At 42.2% G+C, this 26,348-nt stretch overlaps 1 long non-coding RNA gene across 1 annotated transcript; it reads left to right on the forward strand.

Annotated features, from left to right (window-relative positions):
- The first annotated feature begins 998 nt into the window (after nt 1–998).
- LOC118227587 lies at nt 999–25,835 on the forward strand. Its single transcript, XR_004765299.1, has 3 exons — nt 999–1,511; nt 24,450–24,522; nt 25,722–25,835. It is a non-coding gene; the product is annotated as an uncharacterized LOC118227587 (long non-coding RNA).
- Nucleotides 25,836–26,348: the final 513 nt, after the last annotated feature.

Genomic DNA, 26,348 nt, shown 5'->3' on the forward strand with positions numbered 1-26,348 from the left:
GCTCCAGCCAATCAACTGCGGGTTATGCACCTGCACATGCTACACAGTACATTTCCATTTTAATGTGACCAGTAAACCAGTAAAACATTGTGAAATATTCTTGATGAAGAAATCTGTTGATTTTACAGATCTACTGGATACCATGAGCACAAGACTGCTAGTGATGTTTCCACCCCCACAGCAGAGCATATAAGTCCACTTCTCTAGATTTGGAGTTATATGTCAGTTGTAATTTTCGATTTGAATTGGATTTACCTCATTTCAGAGTGAGGGAAGCAGACTCATTAAGGACGAAGCCATAACCTTTAGCCTTTTTTCTAGTCTCATATTCAGGGTGAGTGATTGCATTTTAATCCAAACCCACTCATGAGTTGGGGTGATGGCATTAAAAAAAAAAAACGGTTCTGTAACCAGGGTGTTGTTGTTCATTAGTTGTAGTGTTTGTGACATGAATACTTGATTTGTGTGACAGAGTGGAGATTTGAGAGTGAGGGGCCATGTCCAAACCAGTCTACTTGCCTACTATTGAGCATTCAGGTAGTCTCTTTCCTTTCCAGAGTACGGCTTGGTGAATGCCAAACATTTTTTTTTTCATCATTCCACGCTGTATTTGGCTGTTAAATGTACTGGAATGTGCTTTTAACTTTTACAATTGATACGTTTGCAGGTCATTTAGTATCAGCCTCAATAGCTCCAGTGTATTGATTCATATGTGAAAGCAAATAGAACAATAACAATTAAATGGTATTTTTGTTCTTCAAAAAAAAAAAACTACAGGTTAATACATTACATTTTGATCAAACAGAGGTGGTTTTAAAATCATTCTGATCGACCGGACTGTCTGTAATGGAGGGACCTTCCAGCAAGCTTGTAGAGAAGCAACCGTTGTGTTAACGCGTTTGACTTAACAGCCTGCAGCGAACTTGTTTTTAACGGCAACGGTATCGCGTTCGATAATCTCTTAAACACATTTCGTCCAAGGACGTTTTTTTTTTTTTTTTTTTTACAGAAAATCTCCGCGCTGAATTAAATTTAGCTGGCTGCTGTCAACCGCCGTGTCATGTGCAAGCGAAGAGGTCGATGGCTCGTGGGGACCAAGAATGTCACTGGACCAAGGGGCCTGTCTAAGCTGTCTTGGATTTGACGGAGATTGACTTTTAAATGGCCTGAAAGTGCTGATCTGTGGTTCGGGAAAAATCGAGCATGGATTGCTTAGGCACGTCTCGCGCACCGGAGAGCATTTAGATGGGAGACTGACCGATTTCACTAGTTTACTACAGCCAATAACAGCATGCGCCCCAGACGAACATCATTAATTATTAACGCGAGCTCACCTAATTCCTCCACTTTCTACTTTCATGTGCACTCCAGAAAGCCTGTTTAAAGTGAATTATTCTGTTGCCGTTTTCCCAAAACACACCCTATAAATGAAGAAGGAATGTGCTTCACTCACAAGACATTAAGGGGCCTTCTGTAGCATTAACAAGACATTGATCAGTGCTCTATAAGAAGTAAGTGCTCTGTCGTATTATAAAATGCTTTTGTGACTGATTTCCTCATGGAATGTGATAAACAGGATTATAGATTGTTATAATTTGGTTATAAAGTCTGTGTGTGCATATGAAAGGGGCTTTGTACATTATGTGAAGTATAACAAAGCTTGGTCTCTGTTCATTAGTCTGAAATTGGACAAAATTATATCTACACTTTAAAAAAAAAACCTTTTTTGTCAAATAATCATATAGTGTCCTTCATCTGGGGCTAGTGTTGAAAGATACTTTTTTTTTTTTCACTGCTAAAATAGTTTTTCATAGTTTGGTAATGAAAATGTTGAAAACCCTCAGCCCAGGGCTGCAGTAACACTTCCTTATGAAATTATTTAATTGTTTAACACCTGCTCCATTCTTTAAGTGCTATGGCCATTTTTAAACACGTATTTCACACATACTGCCATGCTCAGAGGATCCTTCATTGTGCTCTCTTATTCTGAGGAGTGGTGCTCTGATTGCAGATGGGGTTGTTAGTGGGGGGGGGGGGGGGGGGGGGGGGGGGGGGGGGGGGGGGGTGGGGGGGGACTCGGTGAAAATTGAATTAGATTTTCTACACGGCTTCTTGAAAGAACGCGTGGGAGCACTGTGGCTCGAACAGCTGCTGACGTCGCGTCGCTGGTTATGGTCGTCTATGTCAAGGCCAAAAACAAGCAGCATGTCCTGTGGCTCCACATCAGACAGCAGGAAGCAGGTAGGGAATAACCAGGTAGGAGATAAGCCACCGTAAGCTGTGAAGGTCAGTGAAAGTAAACTGAGACGGGATGGGGCTGGAGCCAATCCCAGCATGCGTTGGGGTGAGAGGCGGGAAGACACCCGGGACAAGTCGCCACTCCATCGCAGGGCCCACACACCATTCACTCACACACTCATACCCCACGGACAATTTAGACTCTACCAATTAACCTAACCTGTGGGAGGAACCCGGAGTACCCGGAGGAAACCCACGCGGACACGGGGAGAACATACCAAACCCCACACAGAAAGGACCCGGCTGGGATTCCAACTGAGAACTTTCTTGCCGTGTAGCGACAGCACTACTCACTGCACCACCGTGCTGCCAAGCCCAGTTAATTTAAATAAAACTGTAGCGTTATGTAGTTGTCGATAACTTGTTACTTCTTGCCATTGGTTTCAGGTATAAATATGACGTGCAGTTCAGATAGAATTTTAAACATCTTGCGCATTTGTTAGAAACGAAAAACATCAGAACCCCTTACCCCTCCCTGTGTGGGGAAATAGTTAAAATCCTCTCAAGCAATCAGAATGGAGTATTCAAGTAAGCCACAGTATTAAACAATGCTTTCAGTTGTAGTAGTTGCTGCTAAATATTTTACGTGATGCAGCAGCCTGTGCATTACCTCCGCTGGTCGAGGAAAAGGAGCACAGGCCATATATACCAAAATAACATTACTGCTGAGTAAAGTCCCTTTAATACAGGGAGCAAATAGTTTGATATCGATCTCAGCCACATGGATCAATAGACAGCATATCATCACATGACCAGGATCAAAGGGTGGACCGGTGCTTTGCTCTACCTGAGAAATGCGCTGAAACACGATATTGTGCCTTCAACCTTGGTCATGCTGAACATGAACATCCATCCTGTTGTTTAGCAGTGTGTCACTACCGTTCTGCACATTAGCCATCATTTTTTCAGAGTCCATTTGTCTGTAGTGAAAGTGTCCATCAGCCAAAGCAACTTAAAAGAAGCGCTCTTCACAAACAACAATCAAATCAAACAAACAAACAACACAAGAGCTTGAGGTTCGCAACTGTACGATCACATAAGGCCCATTGTCGTGGGGTATGCCTCGTGACTGAGATTAAGGGAGGTGTACCGAGGCGATGTCCGGATGCAACGTCCTATGAACTTTCATTCTGGCTACTTGAAGGACGTCCCACAGACAACATGGCGACGTTCCAGACATCGAATGTGAGTAATTTCGCTCAGGGGGCTGTTTAGAGTGTACACTGTAATTACTGCCTGAAGATGGGAATGGGCAGTACTGTTCTAATACCTAATACATATTCATTGATTCATGATTGGTGCCCAGATCAGCAGTACAGGCATTCTCTTTATACATGAGAGGGTAGAGGCATTAATTAATCATACAAGGAGCTTTCACGCGGCAGAAATGAGTGACTTGCTTCCGCTAAGAAATGAGATATGTCATACTGTATAATGAGCAGCCTGATCCTGCTACGTATCAATATAGAACCAGTCTTCACCAGTGAATATTTTATTGTCTATAGAGGTCTTACGAGCATTCTAAAAACAGAATCACAAATGTGGTCCAAATATTTGTCTTTTGTAGGGACTTGCACAACAGCAACACATATCATAGTCTCTTAGAGTAATCATGTCTTTTATGGAATTTAAATAAAGCAAAGATAAATATACGTGTGTGTGTGGGCATGCATGCATGTGTATGTGTGTGTGCGCCTCATCTGTGTACACTGTGTACATAATCATGTGTTTGATATTCTTCTAATGCTGCCCATGATGTGTACAGTTAGGCCTCGACTGCTTACTCTTCCATGGAAAAAATTATGAATAAAAGGGAAAAAATACCAAAAGAAAACCATGAGCCTTCTCTCCCAGTCCTCTGCCACAAAACATGTCCTAAAGTTAATCTTAGCAAAAGGTTCATCCGTTTCGCACTGAGAGTCTCAGTACTGTTCCACTTACCTCCCAGTCTTTCTGGTCAGTTCTGTCTTGTTTTTTATTTTTTCATTAACATAATCTGATACAGAACTGAATTTTTGCGTTTCAGGACTGAGGCAGCATCACACAGATTGTATGTTTGTCCCTTTTAAATAAGAATTGAAAGTGCGGCTCGTGGCTAATTCTTTTCTGTAATGGACGCCATAGTGCCTGCTGAATTATGAGCCTGTCATCTTCTAGCTTCAGGTAGCAGTTGGAGAGAAACAAAATGGCAGTGTGTTGCTATACAGTGAGCTACCACCAGGTGTCAGCATATCACTTGAAATACATTCTACCTCCGCGCTCCTTGCTACTTGAAGCAAAATATATTTTGTGATGAAATCATTTAAATTAAATTCAAGTCATAATGGGAAAGTGCAACTGAGAGCCTGTTTAAAAGGCAAACTTTAATGTTTGACTTTGAAAAGCAGAGATACCTCGATTCACTCTGAAAAATACACACAGAAGCAGAAAAGGGCCAGCCAGTCAGTCATTGCTTGACTGCATTAATATCACAGTGCTTTCCTTTCTGCAAAACGATTTTTTTTCTTCTTAATTTGTTATTCTTCGGACGGTGATTTTTTTGTCGGGACAGGCCTCTCCATGCGTAGGCGTACCCTACTTGCCTTGCAGCACAAGAGTGTGGTGATCCAGATTAAATGCTCCGGGAAACCGGAAGGCTAACAACCTTTCAAGGTCAAATTTAAAGTGTCATATTAATTTCATGCTAAAATGAAAGTGTCATATCAATTCCGCCGAAATGTGCCGTGCGTTCCTATAGACAATTTAGCTTTGACAGTGACGCATTTGCGCATCAGCGCGTCACCGCGGGCAGGTAATAGAGCCGTCCGTAAATCATGCCCTTCTATTCGGTAAACCTGGCCGTTTGCTCTCGGCTCTCCTTTTGAAAAAAACGAGTGTGAACTTGTTAGCCTGTGTTTTCAGCCACATCTGCTCGTGGCCGGCGCTTCGGCACCACACTGGCGTGGTTCTCACCACGTCAGTTCTCCTTGCAGAAATGTCCTATATCATCATTTTATGGCTCTTTCCAGAGTCTGTAAAATGAGCATTACCAACACTAGTCCCAAATGAATTTGCTTAAGTTGGCTGTGAAGCAAATAGCACAGATTTCACCAACAGTTTCTTAAGCAATAGCTGTAGATTACCTTTAAGGTCCTTTATCGGTCCCGACCGAGGGTTTATTGAGAACGTTACTCCACTCTGTTTGCTGGAATAGCTCCCATGCTTTTTTGATTCGGGCGAACAGAACAAGCTCCACGAGGGAACCCATTAGATTGAACTGATTTACAATATTAAGTCAGGCGTGGTCAATTAGATCGACCTTCCCGTTTTTCAATTAGTTTGGGGCCAAACTCAATTTGCATAGCCTGGAGGAAAGAGTGGATGACGCGTCAGCGGTTTTCTGCTGAAAACCGCGTGCGCACGGGGTTGCTGCGAGGTTGCGCATTTAAGTGGAATCAATGGATGCAGCCGTAGGGTCTATGGAAACATGCAGGTGACATGCTGAGGGCCGACCCTGTTGCAAATATAGCATGCTGTAAGAGCGCGCGCGCGCATATTAATCGCGCGGGTCTGAAAGATGGATTTAAAAATTGAAGCGAAGGTCAAGCAGGCACGCGGGTAAACAGAATGGGCACGTGACAGGTGTCTCGCCAGAAAATTAAAGGGATTAATTATTTCTGGAAAGCCACCTCCCACTCTTATTAGCGGTCGAGATGATCATCTGTTTCGGGGAGGATCAAACGCCAGTCACTTCATAACTCATTTTGTCCAGCACTGATTCTGTTATAGGCCTGTGTGTATGGAGTGGCTGCAGAGAAATGCTGGATGTTGTCCGTTATGCTGTGTTACGAAATGATCTGGAAGCTCCTAACACGTTGAAGCTGTGATGCTGTGTGTGTGTGTGTGTGTGTGTGTGTGTGTGTGTGGCGTGTTGATCTCTTTCACCCTTTCTTCATGGCCCCTTGACATTTGGCAAACATTCTGCCGCTGCCAAATTCCAGTTCCTATTGCCAAATATGAAAAACTGCTCATATAAAGGAGAACAAGCTGCATATAAACCTGCCGGAACAGCCATCTTTTTTTCCACTTTGCTAAGTGATATGCTGCTGTAACTCAACACATTTAATTTCCCCTGACAATAATCTGTGTGGAATATGATTTGAATGGATTTTTCAGCTCAAGGCACTTCCCGATTCACAAATCTGTGGATGATTCACGAGCAAAAAAAAAAAGCTGATAAAATAGCTAAATAAAACCAGTGCTGAGAACTCAGTTTTTGATGCTTTATTTTAGGATGTCCTTCGTCACCTTCGTTATTCACACTGACATTGAGGAAATAAATGCAGTCCTCAGGTCCAGAGATCACCAAGTTCATTTTCACAAGTTTGTGTTAAAAAAAACAAAACAAAAATGCCACACCTGCATTTATTTGAGTCAAAGTTAAGCACTGAATGTTGAGTGAACCCAGGCCTGTGTCTGTCACAGAAATACATTAAAATATCAAACACTTGAGAGAAAGAAAATTGTGTGTATTGTGTTGGCTGTGCTTTAGCAAACAGGCTGAAGCTGAAGTGGCTCAAACGAAGGTCTTTTCATGGCAAGCGTAGAGAGTGTTTATACCATGCACACATAGCTATTCTTTTGGATGTGTTCTTTTTGGTTTTTTTCTTTAAAAACTCAGGGTAGGTGCAGGGTAAGAGCATGTACCTATACTCTGTATAGCGCCTTTAACTGGTAATGACAGGACACAACAATGTGTCACGGAACGTCCTCTGTTTCACTGTTGCCTTTTTACGAATGTTGGGTCCAGTTTACAAGCACTTGTTCGGAAAAGCATCACCCACAATAACCTCTGTTCCCTTTTTGTTTGGTTGGGGGTTTGTCTGCACGTCGAAACGTTAATACCAGGTCCACAGATAGAGCAACGCCGGACTCACTGCGAGCCAATGCATATGTCAACAGACGGACTCTGCTCTCGGCAAACACGGGCTCTGCTTATCGCTGCTGCCCTGGCATTTTCCACTCCGGGGAGAAAGGGGGAAATCGGTTTTTATAACGAACGCAACCAGTGCGTCATATTTCCCACATCGCCCTGAAGTTCTGAAGAAAGGCTGTTTTCTTTGCGGTTAGAAATTCTGTTTTCTTTGCAGATAACTTCATCCACGGTGACAGGACATTGTTTTCATACATAATTACAAGAGATAGGAAATGCTAACAACAAAACTTGCAAAAATATCAGTCTTCACTGAATCAACATCAGTTCATTTAAGCATGCATACTGACTGAAGTGCAAAGTTTTTCCGAAAAAATTTCTTATAATTCTGAAGCAGCTCTGTTCACTGAGATGTGCACTGATGCAATTCAGGTTAAGACCAGCTGTACCCTATGTGGGGTTCAAACCTGCAACCTCCTGGTTACATGCCCAGTTCAATAAAAGGCTATTAAAATAAGGGTCAGAAGGCATATGTTATAGGATTATATTTACTGGATACATTTCCAAATGATTAAATGTGCGTACATGGTTGTGTTTGGCACCAGTACACGAGCACGTCACAGCATGTCTTTACTACATTTACAGCAGTAGTTCAATAAGGTACAGCGCTCTCCTAATATACTTACACAAAGTCACAACAATATTACAGTGGTAAATATACTCATATTGTACATAATGGTACTCTTAGTTGTAAAAGGAAATTTAGGGCATCTTTAAAACACACATGCACACACACACACACGCGTATGCACAAAAACACACACGTGTGCACGCATACACTGACACACATGGACAAATTCTGACAGTATTTCACGCTACTACAATTGCTCAGAGAATATAAATCAAAATATATTCTGTTAAAAAAGTCAGTTTTTTTAGGAAAACGAAGAGCAGACAACCCCCCCCCCCCCTTTAATTAGCAGGGAGGGTAACAGGTAGAGATGGGATCACAGCTCAGAAGGTGTCATGGCAGGTGGGGGTCAAACCGCCACCCACGTGGTGGTGATGGGGGGGGGGGGGGGGTTGTACATGACTGGAGAATCAGACTCCCTACAGACTGCACCACAAAACAAGTTATTTTTTCACCAAAGAAGGAAGGTGTCAGTTACTCACACCCCTGTTTTCAGTGCTCTCTCCTTCCTTTCCAAGGGTGACATTACACCCCTCTCTCCCAAAGTTCAGCGGATTTGAGCTGGCAACCTGGCTCCTATCCGGAATGCACCACAGCCTTCCTTTCTGTTCGTTAAGAGTGTGAATACATTCGGAGGGGCACTGCATGTGTTCTTCTACACTGAGCAAGCTGCATGCACGGTGCACATGGGGGCTATACAATCAAGGATCACACGGTAATGGTGACCTTCTAGCTACCCTAAAGACATCTGCCAGCTCTGGTGAGAAGTAGGGAATCAAGGCACGCACTCGCACTCATGCACACGCACGTACATAATGTACATGCATACACACACTCTCTCTCTCTCTGTCTGTCTAACTCTCTCCCTCTCTTTCTCTCGCCCTCTCTCTCACCCTCTTTCTCTTCCTCTCTCTCATGTTCACAAATAACACATTTATTAGATTCATTAAAACCAGAAGGAGGGGTTGCAGAAAACAACCTCAGACATGCAGTCGAGCTGGAACAATGGACAATGTTATTATGTGTGTGTGCATGAGTATGCACGTGTGTGTGTGTGTGTGTTTGTGCATGTGTCTGTGTGTTTGTGTGTGCACGTGTGTGTATGTGTCTGTGTTTGAGTGTGTGCATGTGTAAGTAGGCATGTGTGTTGCGTGTGTGTGTGCATGTGTGTGTGTTTGTGTGCATGAGTATGCATATGTGTGTGTTTGTTTGTGCATGTGTCTGTGAGTTTGTGTGTATGTGCCTGTGTTTGAGTGTGTGCATGTGTAGGTAGGCATGCGTGTTGTGTTGTGTGTGTGTGTGTGTGTGTGGTTTAATGTGAGTGGTCACATGGCAGAAGCCGTGGTTGGGAAAGCAGTTTTCCGTCCCGACAGCAGGTCTTGACTGCGGGCAGGAAATGAGCTCGTCTCCGCGGCGCACCGTCTCCTAATGGAGTCATCTGCGCCCATTATCCGCAAATATATGCAAGGAACTTCTGTCAGGGCACAAAAAACTTTGAGGGAGATTTAGGGAAGGATTACGAAACAGCCGGGGCAGCGGTTCCTTGTGTTTACTTCTGGGCAAAGACGCATCACACATGGGCTGTATGCAGCTGCAACACACCACCAGTGGACCACACACGCACCAAGGGCTAACTTGCTCTCTGGAGTATTTTCTTGCATTGAATCATTGGATCATAGAATCTCTTCTGGATAATTATTGCCGTTGAAGATCAAGTCGTTCACTGTGGGGGCCAAGTTCCAAATTCAAATAACTCATGAAAAAAAAAACATAATAATAATCCCATTGGCTGTTGAGAAATGTCATGTGAAGCAAACAGGTCCTCTGGAGAGTATCGTGCCTTTTTTCTCGGTAATTCGTGCGGCCGTGATCCGCTAAGCCGCTAAGCTTCGTTCTCCCCTTGTGTGGCGTGCCACCGGCTAACCGCTGCACCGTCCCTGCTCCCGGCTAACGGCCATTTACCCTCAAATTATCATCACACGCGGGGAAAATGATTAGAAACAACGAACTGTACTGAGCGCTCTATACCAAGCCAGCAGCCTCAAAAGACGGCGCGATTTATTAAAACTTGGGAATCTGAGAACTGTCCACGGGGAACCAGACTAAGAGCGATCTAAGCCTCTGATGAATCTCTACAATAGTATAAAACGGGAACATAGCCTACATCAAAAATATACCGCCATGCACTACGCTACGCTGCGTAGTTTCTTCCCTGCTCTTAAGGCGGCAGTTCAGGAACCTTAATGAGCCGTGGCGGTTTCTAACTTCGGCAGACTGGGGGGGGGGGTCACCAGTCTGCCGCAGCTACCAAAGGGGGCAGCTCTGATCATACAGTAAAAGCTATATGCTGTCGCAGCAAAAAGGAAGGAGAGAAAAAAGAAAGCATTTAAATCAATCAATCCACTCTCGGGCACCCACCGCTTCCTCTGATTTTACTGCCCCATACCTGCCCGGGACATTAGGGGGCTTTTATTGACATAAGGATGAAAAACACTAAGTGCTCGGGAAAGCCACCGAATGGAGCGCTCTTTAGATAAAGCATTGGGTTTTAGGCAAAACAAAAATGCATTATATTGACCACCTATAAACACAACCCCTTTCAGCACGAGAATCATTGCTCCCTTATGTATTGATTCGTTTTATTTTTCACCGCGCGACGGTGCCTCCATTTGGAGTGAGGTCCAAATATTCTACAATACACTGAAATACACGTGACAAATGCAACAGAGACCTGGCTTCATATTTCTGCATATTAATTACTGAATAATTACAAAAGAAAATGGCTGGATGAAATCATGTGTAAACAATTCTAAATAAGATATAGCTATTTATTATTATACATTTTAGTACAGACGAGTCTTAAAAGCATGAACATTGCTCTGCCTAAGAAATATTAATTGAAGTAATATACTACATAGCTATTTTTATAGTGTAGGCTACTCCAATCTACTAATTAAGAAAAAAAAACTTGTAACGGCAACAGTAATCGGCGACTTTCTACATAGCTATGCACAATTACCTTTTTATTGACGTTTATTATGTATGTATCTAAATTAATAATGAGAAACGGTTCCATTTTGATTACTGTAATGGGCAAGGGTGATTAGGAAACAGACAGGGCCCCTCTGGGAGTATTAAAGCTGGAAAGAATCAACAAATGGAAGCTGCTTTTACAAACATTAAGGCTGGAAAAATTCAACCAATGAAAACTCTTCTTGCAGCACACAAATGATTTTTTTTTTTTTTGCGTTGAAACATGATGGAGTTAAAGTTTCTCCGTTTGCACTGTGCTCTCCTTTGTGCGCGCTCACTCACGCGCGAGATCATATTGTCATGGTAATAAATAAAAAGTGCTATGAAAGGTTTTCACAGCGTTTCAAATATAATTTAATCTATGTGCCGGCACGTACAGTACAGCCTGTCTCGAGTCATAAATTAACATTCTACTCTTTATTATTAAAAACAATCGTTGGGGGAAAAATAATCATTTTGTTTTATGCATTTACTTTTTAGTGCCACAAGTTTCATTTACAGAGTGAAGGGTTTATGTACGTAAATGTTTTACTCTTAAAACTTTGTCTGGCAGGCAGTTCGCTTATCTGCTGGGAAATATATGATTTTGCAAAAGAAAAATTCACCCGCAAAGTTTTTAACTGATTTCCCAACAGAAAGTGACTTTCATACTTGTGAGACAAACGGTTCAAGGCAGCCCTTCAAGTTAGAGAATCTATATTTACAGCATAGCGCTTGAGGATTGAGCTGCCAGGGGGTGGGGTGGGGGGGGGGGGGGGGGGGGGGATGGGGGGGGGGGGGGCACTTTTGAAGCACTATACTGTAAATATATAGATTATCTTTTTCCCACCTAGCGTATCTTTTATATATATCAGCGCCATGAAAAAGTATTTGCCCCCTTCCTGATTTCCTCTATTACTTAGTGCATATTTGTTAAAGTTACAATGTAATGTAATGTAATGTAGTGCATATTTGTCACACTGAATGGTACAAACCACATTTTTAAAACCCATTATGAAATTTAATGAAAAAAATGTATTACATATCACAAATCATGTGACATATCCTATATATACACATACCATAGGTATGAGTGTGTGAGTGAATGGTGTGTGTGTGCCCTGCGATAAATTGGTGGCCTGTCCAGGGTGTATTCCAGCCTCTCACCCAATGCACGCTGGGATAGGCCCCAGCACCCCCCACGACCCTGACCAGGAATAAGCGAGTATAGCTAATGGATGGATGGATATGTGTGTGTGTGTGCGTGCGTGTGTGTTTACATTGGTTCCCTCACTTCTGAAATGGTTCTGGTGCAGGACCACCTCACAGTCTTACAGCCGGACGGTAATCAGGTCTGAATTCGGTCTGAATAGTGTTCACTGTGTGAACTAAACTGTGTTCTTGGCTAGAAATAGCTGTACAAAATAAGTATTGTACCTTACTGTGTTTAGCAGTTGTCTATGACCATGAAATGCACTTTTTGTCCGTCGCTTTGGATAAAAGCGTCTGCCAAATAAATGTAATGTAATGTAATGTAATGTAATCGGCACAGCTGCGGTTCTGTGGCTGTCATGGCCATTGTGTTCAGATTTCCTCCTGTGCTTCCTGAGGCCGTGAGAAACAAGGGACAATGGGCCACAAAGAAAACTCCTCTGTTTTTTACTCTGAAACAAACCGATTCACAAACGACGCGAGGCCTGGGCGACTCTGTGGGGAGACTCGGCCTACAGTGGACAGATTGTCTGGGCAGACGAGGTCTATAGGATCCATATAAATCAGCATTGGTAGGGTCCATTTACTTTTAGGCATATATGCATACATGGTATGTGTGGGGGGGAAAAAACATGCCTTTTCCTGGGTTCAGTTTCATATACTTTTCCACCCGAAAATGAACAAAAACAAAAGTAAAAAATTATATTTTCCAGTTCCAGACATATATTTTAAATTATAACTGAAATGCAAATTCCAGAAGGTATTTTAGTGCTGGGTTGCTGCTAACAGCGAGTGTTTATAACATAACCAGCGGGAGAGAAGAGTCCTTTGATGTGCTGGTCCAAGGGACAGAATCATGGCAGAGAAAAAGAAAGTTGTGTGTTTCATGCAGTCTAAATATACCCAGGCACACAGTGATATATTAGACTAATGAAACTGCAGAAATGGCCTTCTGTCAACATGAGCACGTCTGACCTGACACGTGGGCTTACATATCTTGGAGATTTATATAAAACTATTATATAAACTTTGAACATGACATGCCGTAACAGTGCAATACAGAGGGTTGGCTGTGCAAGCAAAAGCACAATTTTTTAACAGTGAAAATGTTTTAATCATTTTGAACTCCAGCATTTTTAATCATTAGATTTATTTTTACTCCTGATAATTACCGCTGGCTTCATTTGTGCATTTCAAATAAATAAATAAAATTCTGCCAGCTTTGTGAGAAGATAAGCCCCTAAAAATGACCTTTAATGGGCTTGTAATTAGAAAATGTTCTCTGCAAACAAAATGTCGGAAAAGATCAGATTTGTGCTTGCTAGATGTGAAGTAGCCTACATTAATGTACACATTTGAAGAAAAAAAAAATGAAAAAAAGAATTAGGCCTACAATTAATATAGCCTACTCAATTAAACTGTTAAAAAACACATTTTGGATGACTGTTATTACTGATTATTACTTTTTTTAAACACACTTTTAGAGAAAATAAACTGTCGGGAGAATGTTAAGAGCGGACTTTTTGCATTCTCGCACGGACAGAGGTCATATTTTTGGTTACTTTATCCGCGTGACAGCGGCGCTGAAAGGAAAGGTCCTGCGGGCGGCGGGAGCTCGGCGTTTATGCTGATTTATACGGGTCATTAAGAAGAGAGATGAAAAATGCCACAGGGAGGGCGTGCAATGCACAGAGGGACGTGTGTGAGCATCGGCACATCGTGGTTTTTTTTTCGGGGGGACCAGGAGGGGTCCCGCCCATTTTTCTTTTTTTCGCGAAGTCTCGACAGAGTGACCCTGTGGGAAAATGCGGCTCCTCTTGCGCAGCTGGGCAGCTCGTCCGGTTCGGGGCTCTGTGGACGGAACGGAATTAACGGTTTTTTCCCCCCGGCCACCAGCAGCCGCCTCTGCGCACGGGGTCAGCCACAGTCCGCCTGCACGAGCTGCTCATGAACTGCCCTCCTCAGTGGCTTAGTGCCTGAATGAAAGAATGAGACTCGCGCTCTTGATGTAATGCTGCAAGATTAAAGTTTTAATCAGGCAACAGTGTTTCGGCTATAGAAAAACATCCAGAAAAAGAGGAGGAGAAACAACAACCCCTAGAACAACAGCAGCAAAAATAAAAAATAACAACAAGAACAACAACAAAAATAATAATAATAATAATAGTAATAACAATAATAATTAAAAATAATAATAATAAGTAGTAGTAGTAGTAGTAGCCTAGTAGTAGTGGCTTGGCATAATCTACTGTTGGGTGACAGTGCAGTGTGACTGTTAGGGAGCTGATCTTGTAGGCTGAAGGTTCAACTCCTTAGTAGGTTCTTGTACCCTTGAAAAAGACACTTAACATGCATTTATATGGCAGGATAAATGTATCCTGCCATATAAATGGATACTATGTAAAAACTGTAGGCCTATAGGCTGTGAAAGTCACTTTGGTTAAGAGCTTCTGCTAAATGCCCGAAATGTAATCGTGTGCATAGCAGGTGAGTGCGTGCTAGCCTGCGCTCCCTCTCCCACACACAGGGGAGGCTACGGTAATGAGCTTAGTCACAGGTGTAAACGAACACGATACAATGCAGTTATCCCCTTTCCCGGTCAAAAGACTGCGAGTCCACGGGCTGAAATGCACAGGACTAGACTGCGCAGCTTGCTGATAGATAAGAGAAGTAGCCTTTTACAACAGCTTACCGGCTTCACGCGTTCCTATCTGAGGCCTGTCACGTACCGTCGGCTCATTACTACGGATATGGATTTATGGCGCTATAATGAACTATTATTCCGCGTTCTGGGTGACCTGGTTCGCAGATGCCGAGGTGACGTCAGTGGAGCTTAATCAATAGGTATTAGCGGGAAACGCTGGTGGATTAGGAGGAGTCTGATAGCGTCCGGACAGTGCAAGCAATAAGCAAACATATTTCATACAGGCTGGTGTCCTTTTGGTTGCAGAAAGTGGCAGAATTATGTCACTCAGCAAGAGCCTCTCACCTTCCAGAAATGTATATATGCATCTTGAGCAATATAATAATAATAATTAATAAATAATTACTGTGCAGTATCTTAAGAATATGTTTAACTTATATTTTAATTTATATTTTCAGTATATTCATATCTCAGGGGCAGCTTATTGAGTCGCTCATTCAGTCAGACAGCATTGATATTTTTGGTTTCTTCAGCTCTAGTTAAAAACTCCTCAGCACCTCAAAGAGCAGTATCATCTTTTTTAAAAACTTGCTTAGCAGATGCTGAACTTTTCAGAACTTTTCTTTTTTTTTTTTTGGCATATCAGCCATTCACACAGCTGGATACCTGCTGGAGCAGTTCAGCTTCCTCAAGGGGAGAGCAGATGAGTGTCACATGGGAAATCAAACCCGCTGCCTTTGGGCTAGCAGGGCCAGTTCTTCACCCAGTAGCACGTTTATGGGAAATGGAATGAGCAGGCAGGCAAGTGTGTGCTTGATTGGCTGTTGACATAGAGCAGTCAGCTGACTGTCTGTAGGCGTAGATGTAGATCCCAGGGGGGACATGTCCCACCTGTACCCCAACCCCCCATCCCCCATCCCCCCCCCCCCACCTAAACTTTGGGAAAGCATCAAATGGTTGTAGTGTCTGTAGTGGGGGTTATAGTTTAAAAAGTGCATACATTGGGAAACATTCATTCAAAATAATAGCTGAAAACCTTTTTGATGTACCTTTGTCAAGAAATGCTGAAATTCAAGTCTGGACTTAATGACGCATACTGCGAAGTGCAGGCATTGATTTGCCCTTGTGTCTGCCCGGCCTAAAATTTTCAATGCCTGTCACTCGCGCACTTACATTATTATTTTAAGTCCTGGACTGAGAGAGAGAGAGAGGGAGAGAGGGAGAGAGAGAGAGGGAGAGAAAAAAAGAAGGAAAAAAACCCCCATCACATTCATCACTCATCAAACATTGAGTGTGACAGCAAATCAGCGGAGAAACACCAGCTGGATTAGAACCGTGGGGTACCTGCAGTAATCCCCACAATCTGAGCAAATCCTGGCTCAGATGCTTTAAAGCCACCGACCATAAGGAAATCACAAAGCGGGATTTCATCAGTTTACTGCGTATGAAATTAAAGACCAAGCAATGATGATTTTTTTGTCAGTTTCCTCATTCATATTAATTGTAACGCACCTTAAGGCAAATACAGATTTCAAACAATTTTTTTTACATTTAAATATTTGTTTTACCCAGGCTAATATCGTTTTATGTTCTTCAATTAATATAAGTTTTTTTTTTTTTTTTTTAATTAATTTTTTTGCAGGTAAAGGTTTTGCCAGCAACTGTACAAGGAAAGCCAGTCAGTTTTAACAGCTTAAATATGCCAGACTAAATAGGAGTTCTTCAAACGTAGCTCTGTCTTTAGCAGCTTGGAGCTATACAGCAGATGGAAATGATGACTCATTCTTTCCCCACATCTACAGTTTCTTGCTGTTTGGGGTACGCTCAGTCAGGCCTCTCCTATAGGGTTCTCAAAAACCTCTGATCAATCTCCCCCCCCCCCCACCCCCACCCCCACCCCCACCCCCGAACAGAGCTATTCACAGAGGAGAGCTCAAACGATACCCAGGTGTGAGAAAAATAAGAACGCCAGAAAATGAGAACAAATCCAACAACCCGGGACAGCTTGGTTGGAGGAACCACCGCAGATATGTAGCAAGTGACTCCGGGCCGGATCTGTGCCGATTCCAGGCCCGGCGGTGCTGACTTTGGGCCAGAATTGGCCCGGTTCCGGCCTGGAACCGGAGCCTCTTATTGTCTGGGCGGTCAATCTCTTCAGAGCCATTGATTCGGCGAACGCTTGGCACGGCACAATTAGGCTACGTTCACATTTTGGCATCAGAACTTGAATGCGCCCTCTGTTTGCATTCAGAGTGTGCTCTCTGGGCCAAATATGAAATCCAGATGAAGCAGAGGCACTTTAGACAAATTGACAGATGAATAGCTGTATGTGTCAAACGCACTCTGGTTGGACAGTAGCGTAGCTGTTCACACTTTGCAGAGTAGACATTGCATTTGAGATCCAATGCAAAAAATGAATTCAGAACTCCCTGCTGTGATTCCCAAATACGTGTATGTTACAAGTAAAATTTGAAGGCTCGATTTAAATTTTTACATTATTCTGTAACAGGCATTCCTGCTGATAATGATTCCAGCTAAAACCAACTGGGATTCTAAGCTGGTTCAAGATGGTTTAAGCTGTGTTTCGACACTTCTAGCTGGTCATAGCTGGCCAAAGCTGGCCTCTAGCTGGACAATGCTGGTCCAAGCTGGTTTAGCTGGCACAGTAAGCTGGTGGTCAAACCGGTGGACCAGCTGACTAAATTGACTGGTTGGCTGGTGAACAGCTGGTTGACCACCTGAACGTGTTGGAAACACAGTTTAAACCAATTTGACCAGCTCAGGCTGGTCTAAGCTGGATTTTTCAGCAGGGCTGGGTGAAAGGGATTCTGGGATATACATATTGGAACACGAATGAAATGGCTTGCTGATTCTCCCCAGGGCATAGTTCTCGATGCATGGGATTGTAAGATGACAAAGCAAAATTTGAGCTCATACGGGGTGGCAGTGTAGTAATGAGTAAGGAGCTGGTCTTGTTACCTGCAGGTCACAGGTTAGATTCCCAGGTAGGACACTGCTGTCATATCCTTTAGCAAGGTACTTAACCTGCATTGCTTCAGTACATATCCGGCTGTGTAAATGTAATGTAATGCAATGTGAATGCTGTGTATAGTTGCTCTGGATAAGAGTGTCTGCTAAATGCTTGTAATGTCTAATGGATGAAAAAGAGAGTTTGAAAGGTATTATGTAGCTGCTATTGCTTTATCTTCGCTTTTCTCGTGGTCACAACTCGATACCTCAAAACCGATACAAATAACTGGCTTTCAATGGGCTGTCTGAGGCAATATGGCATGCTGGGAAATGTGGTTTTGTGTGGAAAGTGTATCGTATGTCTGTATGGTAGAAGACAGGAGACATGTAGTCAATGTGAAACCAAATGATAAGTTACAGAAAAGCCAAAGGCTATAATTTAAATGGCACGAGCAAACTGTATACACGGGATTCATTTTTTTATTGCGCCTGTACAGAATATCCACACACATTCCACAGGTGATAAGCACATGTCATGTTACATGATAATTATATGGTTAAATGTCCAGAGTATGGAAAATATAGCGAACAACCTGTGGTTTGAACTGATGCGTCATAAAAAAATGATTTACTTTTTTTTCCCCCCAGAATTCATTCACGATGGAGCGTGTAACACGTTGATCTGTTGAGCTGGAAAATTAAGAGTCTTCTTTTACGGTCATTTGAGAAAAGCCAGGATTGAGTAACTGAATATATACCTGACGTCTCTCAACATCTCATTCAAAATTATGGGCATTAAATATGGAGTTGGTCCACCCCCTTTGCTGCCATAACCACCTCCTCTCATCTGGGAAGGATTTATACTAGATGTTGGAGCATTGCTGCAGGGATTTGCTTCCATTCAGCCAGAAGAGCATTAGTGAGGTCGGGCACTGACTGGGAGATAAGGGCTGACTCACAGTTGGCTTTCCAATTGATCCCAAAGGTGTTGGATGAGGTTACTATCTGGGCTCTGTGCAGGCCAGTCAAGTTCTTCCACTCCGTTCTTGACAAAACCAATGTCTATATGGACCTCGCTGTGTGCTTGGGGGAAAACAGGAAAGGGCCTCCCTCAAACTGTTGGGGAAGCACAGAATCCTCTAGAATGTGATTGTACGCTGCAGCATTAAGATTGACGTTCACTGGAACTAAGGGACCTAGCCCAAGCCATAAACAACAGCCCCAGACCAAAGGGTGTCCAGATACTTTTGGTCATCTAGTGTGGCACCTCTGCTGAGAGGAAAAAAGGTTTCTAGTGCAGCTGATTTACTGTATTTTATTATTATTATTATTATTATTATTATTATTATTATGTATTCTACCATAGTGCCATGTGACAGTTGAAATTCTGAAAATGTCTTTATTAATGGCACGTCAGCTTGTCGCAGCCTCTGCATGATAATTTGGCGGGAAATTATGCTGCCCTGGTCCTGACACTCATTAATATTCATATAAATCTATTTAGCGTTGTGATACAGCTCACTAAGACTGCCTCGCCGGATTCCTGGTTGAGATATTTATTTAGCGGAAAAGGGACTAAGTTCCCTATTGGAAGCCCGCTGGCTACCGTGGTACGCTAGCGTGGTCCGTGATGACTGGAGTTCACTTCCTGTCTCAGAGCCACACACGGCAGCTCTGAGGGTAATGATAAAACAAGCAGGGAATCCATTCCTATGGATGGAGCATGGAAAGCACTCAACAACATACAAGACAACCAAACATGACATTAAAACACGAAAAAGATACTTTTTTCCCCCTTTTAATCTTTTTTTTTTTTTTTGCAGGGGTGGTGGTGGTGGTGGTACTGGTTGTGGGGGGGGGGTTCAATTAATAACATAACTGTAATTATAGAATAGGGGGGCTATTGGAAATGTCTGTTATGATGACCTTGAATTTTCAGAAAATATATGTGACAATTGACAAATGTGATAGATTATCAATGGATGTCATATTCTACTTTTTCTTTGCTACAATTATCTTCATTTTTTCAATTTAACTTATAGGTTATCACTTAATATTCTTAGTGTTCTTGCACTATTGCCTTACTGTTATCTTATTGTTTGACTGTATGCTGTTTGCTATATTGTGTGTAAAATGAGCTTACTGTATCAATACAGCAGATTGAGCTGTAACACTGAAGAAAAGTAATACTGTCACCCTGGACAATGAATGGCACAGGAACAGCTAACAGAATAGATCAAATATAAACACAAATTTAATAACGTTTTACCATTTCCCCATTGTAGTATTGATATGTCATTTTTAAGAATATAAATCTAATTTGATATTTTTGAACATGCTTTTGCAGCATAAATGTAATGGAGAGGGTAATGGTAAATATTTTATGTAAAACAATATTCTTAATGTACTCCAAGATGGGGGCAGAGAGAGAGAGAGAGAATGATGGGAGAGGATGTGTAAGAGAGAGATGCAGTGTGTGTGTGTGTGTGTGTGTGTGTGTGTGTGAACCTGTAATACTATTTTTTTTGGGGACCAAATGTCCCCACAAGGATAGAAAGATGAGGAAAATTATGCTTGTGTGTGTGTGTGTGTGGCCTATTTAATGTAGCCTACAGTAAATGGAGGACAATAATTCAATATAATTTAGCAGGAGAATGAAGGGGGGAGTAAAAAGAGAGATAGAGAGAGAGAGAAATGAGCACTGGAAGCACCAGTGAGCAGCAGTCAGAGGCCAGCTATGATTGTGGGAGCAGGGGCAGTGATAAGAGCGTTTCCCCCTGGAACAACTGTACAGAGATGGAGTCACGTGTGAACCCGAGACGTAGGCTACGCTATCCCCCTTTATTCAGCGCAAACACACAGTGTAGGCTAATTCCTCCAGATAAGCACTTTCCATTAAGTGCAGCAGTCATTGTGTCACATTTATCATCTTACATTTATAATAGTTAGCAGAGATAATGCCGGGAGCAGTAATATGAAACACAAAATGTGGTAGTTAACGGGATTTTTTTTTAAAGAAGCTCAAACCCCAAATATTATTGAAATATGCCATGTCCGTGAGCTGTTGCGTATTATTTTAATTCTTAAAAATATGGCTGTGTTTGTTTGCGGTACCAAGTCATTTATTTTAAGCATTGCCCCGATAATGATCATAATGAATAAATACAGAGGCGACACGCGCTTCAGACGGTTTTCCAGCACAAATAGACACGCGCACAATGGGAGGTAATGACAGGCAGCACGTGCTAATGAGCCGCTCCGTTCGTTAGTCTGTCGCTTTCCGGGGAAAGAAAATTGCGTTTGAAGACCGAACATTGAGAGATGCTGCACAGACTCGCTGGCGTTTTTTTTTTTTTTTTTTGAAGTCCGTTTATTTCTCTTATCATTTCTATTTGATTTGATTCGATTCCATTTAAGTCAAGCAGTCATCTGTGTCAAGCGTTATCACTCGCAAACTTTAAGAGCTTTATGAATTTTATCACTACTGTGTGTTACCAAGTAACCTTACCTTTCTGTCACAATTGTGACTTATATAAAAGTCCTGCGCTTGTAAGGATGAGGATGATAATAACTATGTTGAGTTCAGGTTTTCTTCTACCAGCAGATCTGTTCACGTCAATCATTTTGGGGGTCAGTTTCGCATTCAATGTTAGATGTGAATATTGAGTGGACGGGTGCCAGTTATAGATCCAACCCAATCAATTCTCATTCCCCGGAATGTAAATGTAAGATATTTTCTGGCCTCTATTTGAAAAATACCAACTGCAGATATTATATGAGGTCATATGAAGTTATTTTGCGAAAATTAAGAAAAGTTTCCAAAAGCAGATCAATATTTTTAGTGGTAATGTTAGAAGAAAAAGGAAAGATAGTTCTACTATATTGGTACCTAGAATGTTACATGGCACTGTAACTTTTGTAACAGAAGAAACTGGTACTTGTTTACTTGAAATAAATTCTCACGAACATGGAGCAGGGTTTAATTTAAGAGGGCCTCTGATGTAAAAGCTCTCACCCAGTGCAGGCTGGGACTTGTAGTTCCAGGGTTAGAGTATGAAGCTGCTGGACAACAGGTTTCAGTCAGCCAGGGTTAGCTTATTGCTACATTACTTCCTCACAGTAATGTACAAATAGCCCACAGGTCACTGTAGTTACTGTGTGGCCTGGGCCATAGTTTTCCTGCAAGTGTTTTTTTGTGGCAGCCATTTTAGGCTTTGGAAACAAGGTGCAGAGCAGGAATTCTCAAATCCGTCCCTCAAGGTCAGCAGTACGGCTGGTTTCCCTCTCGGCCTGATAGTCCACAGTCCAGTGATGTCACTGATTGGCCAGAGATTACACTCACCTGGAGCGTCAGGTTTAAATCAGTCAAAAAATAAAACCAGCAGTGTGAGAAATTCTTAAGCCAATCAATAACCTAAATTCATTTGAAAGTGCTGAAACGCACCAAAATCAGGTCTCTGGTTCATCAGACGGTTGGCTTACCTCAGAGGACTGTAGGTGCTCACAATAAGCCAGCCCCCCTGTCTTGACCTTTGACCCCCGGTTCAACCCCCCCCTCCCCCCCCCCCCCCCCCCCATGGTGGGCCACAGCAGTACAGGTAGGAATTTTTCCGAAGACACAGACAGACAGACAGACAGACAGACAGACAGATAGACAGATAGATAGATAGATAGATAGATAGATACTTTACTACAGTCACACAACAACATAGTACATGCTGTATAGGATATGCTCACACAATGTAGGCCGCAAAAAATCCAGTATCTAGGCAACACAACAGAGCCTATGGTAGCCTCAAAGCAATGGCATGTGGGATGTAAGACTTCGTAAATATGTTTTTTGGGACTCTGGGTACTCTATAGCACCTTCAAGATGGGAGCACGTCAAACTCATTATGAAGGGGATGTAAAGGGGCAGTCGAGATTTGCTGAGCCTTGTCTCTGTTCAGGAGCACATAGATCTCAGTCAGCTGTCCCTATGGCTTCCCTATAATTTTACTAATAAATAGCAAATAATAGCAAACATCAGTGCGCATGACCAAGAAACCGAAATATATCCTAAATTCCTTCACTGACGTTATTGCATCATAAAGGGCATATCTAGTACACACCTGCTGTGCAGAGGTATCTCACTGTCAATCTGTTCCACTGAACCTGATTGCCTACCTTTAAAATACATTGTCTTGAAAATCAGGCATCCTAATGAAACTCCTGTAGGCCTACTTTCACTAAAAAACTATTAACAATATGTTTTAATGATGTCCAGAATACATGAAAATTCAGCTTTCATGGACATGACCCTCCATTCACACAATTGAAAGAGAGAAAGAGAGAGAGATGAGGGTAGATGTGTAGAGAGTGAGCGAGAGAGAGAGAGGAGGATGGATATACAGAGAGAGAGAAAAGCTGGCCTCTTTAATGTAAATATCATTCATCCATCATTCTCCATGCAGTATGTACACAGTGTGTAATGGTTTCCATCAGGGATTAATACTGGGAAAAACTTCCCAGCGCAGGGGTTTCCAAACTGGGGTCTGTCTGGAGACCCCAGGAGGCTTGTAGAATGTTATGCTTATAGTTCCGCTGTTAAATAAATGAACATTATGGGATTAGATTAAATAAGCTGTGTGCGTTTTACATATAACGTGAACATTTTAATTCCGACAATGCTTTGGGACTTGCCTTCCATTACCAGACAATTAAATTACAGTCTATTGCAACCGTAACTTATTGTATGCGTTCGATACAAGCGTCGGACATTTTATTGAGCTGGGGGGGTGCCTGGAACTGGGTGCGACTGGGATAGAAACATCTGAAAAACCCTGAAGTTTGAAATAGTGTTTCTGTGGGTGTGGGATCACCAACAGACCTACTGGATCCGTGACTGCAGAGGAAAACAGACAAGCGATCTATCGTAACGCACTTTGCGCAGTAAACCTGTCCTCTCCTGCATGCGAGACTCATACAGCCGGGAGATTTACACTCCTTAATCTGCAGTCACAGCCCCCGTTTCAATAAAAAAAAAAAAAAAATAACAATATTAAAAACATTTTCATAACAGGATAAGGAAACGCAGCCGGTCTTATTGTTATGGAATACGGAGTGTTTTTGAATGTGATAAACTGCTTAAATGATGCTGAGCCAGCAGCTCAGGAGCTCTCCCATGCCCTGGGACAGTGGCCTTCCTAAGCGATTAGCACATATAATGTTTTTCCTTCTACCGGATAAACTTCTCTGACACTCGAGTGCAAAGGTGGATTAACTTTTAACCACCAGCTAATCACTTGTGTGCAGAGATGGCCTGCTTGATTTAAGTCCAAGATCAACCAGTGCACTGTGAGGAATCTCCTACAGGAATTGGGTGTTAAAAGGAAAACAATAGATATTTACACAGTCATTCCCCCCCCCAACTCCCTGCCCTCACACCCACCCCCCCTCCCCCCTCACACACCCCCCCCCCCTCCCCCAACTGCTCCCACTCTGGAAATGTTTTGTTTTTTTTTAAAAAGGGGTTCGTTTGAACAAACATTGTTTTTCACAGCACAGCCGACAGCGCACTTCAGTAAAGCGCCACGTGCATCGATCTTTCGGTGAATCATAACACCCTCCCCCTCATAAAAGAATCAGATTTAGATGTTATTAGTTTTATGCTTATTCTTTTTTTTTTATTCTCTTTTTTTTCCCTTCTTCTTCTTCTTGTCATATTTCAGAGCCCCAAGCAAAATGCATTTAAAGACCAGGATGCCTCCCAATTTACCATAAGAGCTCTTTCGTCGTTTCCAGGTCAGTGACACAGCTTTTATTCAATTACTTAATTTAACAGAGTCATGTGACCGCACTGCCTGCCGGTGCAGCTCCGCCCCCATCCCACTGCAAACACACAGGACACCCATACGCGAAAACGATACATGGAAATATATGGGAACTACATGTATTTTAATATATGCAATTATATCTGTAATAAATACACACACACACATATGCGCACACGCATGCATGCACGCACAATTACATATATTACATAATATATTTACATGCATTTTTAATATATTATGAAATATATTTATATATTCAATATTGGCCACTTTTGCATATGTATCACATGTATTTACATACATTTAAATATATTACATAACACAATATATTTAAATAGATTTGGAATTTTCCACCATAGGTTCATAATATATTACTTTTCCAAATTGGGCCGCATCAGACCAGGCCCTGTAATCAGATATAACTCTGATATGCTCCGATAAATTTATTTAACATGATTTTCTAGGGGGCATAATTACAAATGCTAAAAAATAGAGCCCAACCGAAATGCACACATTTACATACATGTAATGTAGAAAGGATGTAGAAAGGATGCCGTAGCCTAGCACTGCCCCCTGAGTACATGTCAGACTGAGGCTGGCGAAGAAGGCGAAGAAGAGACTACCTCATCGTGGTGTGGCTCTCTAGTGTTCAGCAAGGCGTCCCAGGTTGTCTGAGGGAGTCCCTTGATACATATATATATATATATATATATATACGTGCACGGGTGCTGGCCAAAAGACATAATAAATAAATATGAGACACAAAATGCAGGTAATGGCTGAGAAGTGTGGAAGGTCTGGGGTGAACTAGGTCAAACAAAGCTGCACTTACAATGGGCTTTCAAATAAGTGTTCCTACATTTTTTGGCCGGTAGGTTACCTGTGTGTGTGTGTGATGGTGTATATATATATATATACATACACACACATAGTCACTGACACATCCATGCTTGCCTCCTGAAGACTGTTTCTGATCTGTCAGACAGGTTTTTTTTTGGGGGGTATTCTTTATTATTGCGTGAATTGATCGCTCATCAACTGTGGAGGCCTTCCCTGACCTACTAGGCCCGTTGCGATTACTGAGCTCACCAGTGCTCATTTTCTTCTTAATGATGTTCCAAACTGTTGACTTGACCTATGTCTTTGACTGTTTTTCTTATTTCTCAGGATCATAATGGCTTCCTTGACTTTCATTGGCACAACTCTGATCTGATCCTGATGTTGACGAACACCAATAACAGACTCCAAACGCGATCAGAAACCTAGAAAAGATAATGAAACCACTTTTAATACCTACACTAAGAAAGCAACTGAACACACCCAACTAATCAGAAACATCAGTGAAGCCAAACACAAAAATCAGACATCAAGCAGAAATTGGCCAATATATATATTTATTTTGCCAAATCATACATACCGTAAAAATGCATTTTTATTACTAAAACAATATTTATGCTCGAACCCGCACGAGTTCATGATTCTTCTTGCTTAGGTGTACACGTAATAAGGTCGATCAATCTGAGGATACGCTGCGGTAAAAGTCGAGTGGTTACTACGAACGTCCACGAGGGGATGCTTCCGAGACAGAGCAGAAACAGAAACGGAAAAACCTGAGTCTCGGAACGTCCTCCGCTCACCCCGATTCTTTAATATGCTAATCAGAACGCAAACAAAAAAAACTGCATAAAATAAGGTACTGTATAGAAGCATAGCTGTAATTATTTTAATTGATGTTTTATACATCATATATATATATATATATATATATATATATATATGCAATGTTTTTATAAA

The sequence above is a fragment of the Anguilla anguilla genome, chromosome 5 (assembly GCF_013347855.1).
Source record: "Anguilla anguilla isolate fAngAng1 chromosome 5, fAngAng1.pri, whole genome shotgun sequence".
In the NCBI taxonomy this organism is placed as follows: Eukaryota; Metazoa; Chordata; class Actinopteri; order Anguilliformes; family Anguillidae; genus Anguilla; species Anguilla anguilla.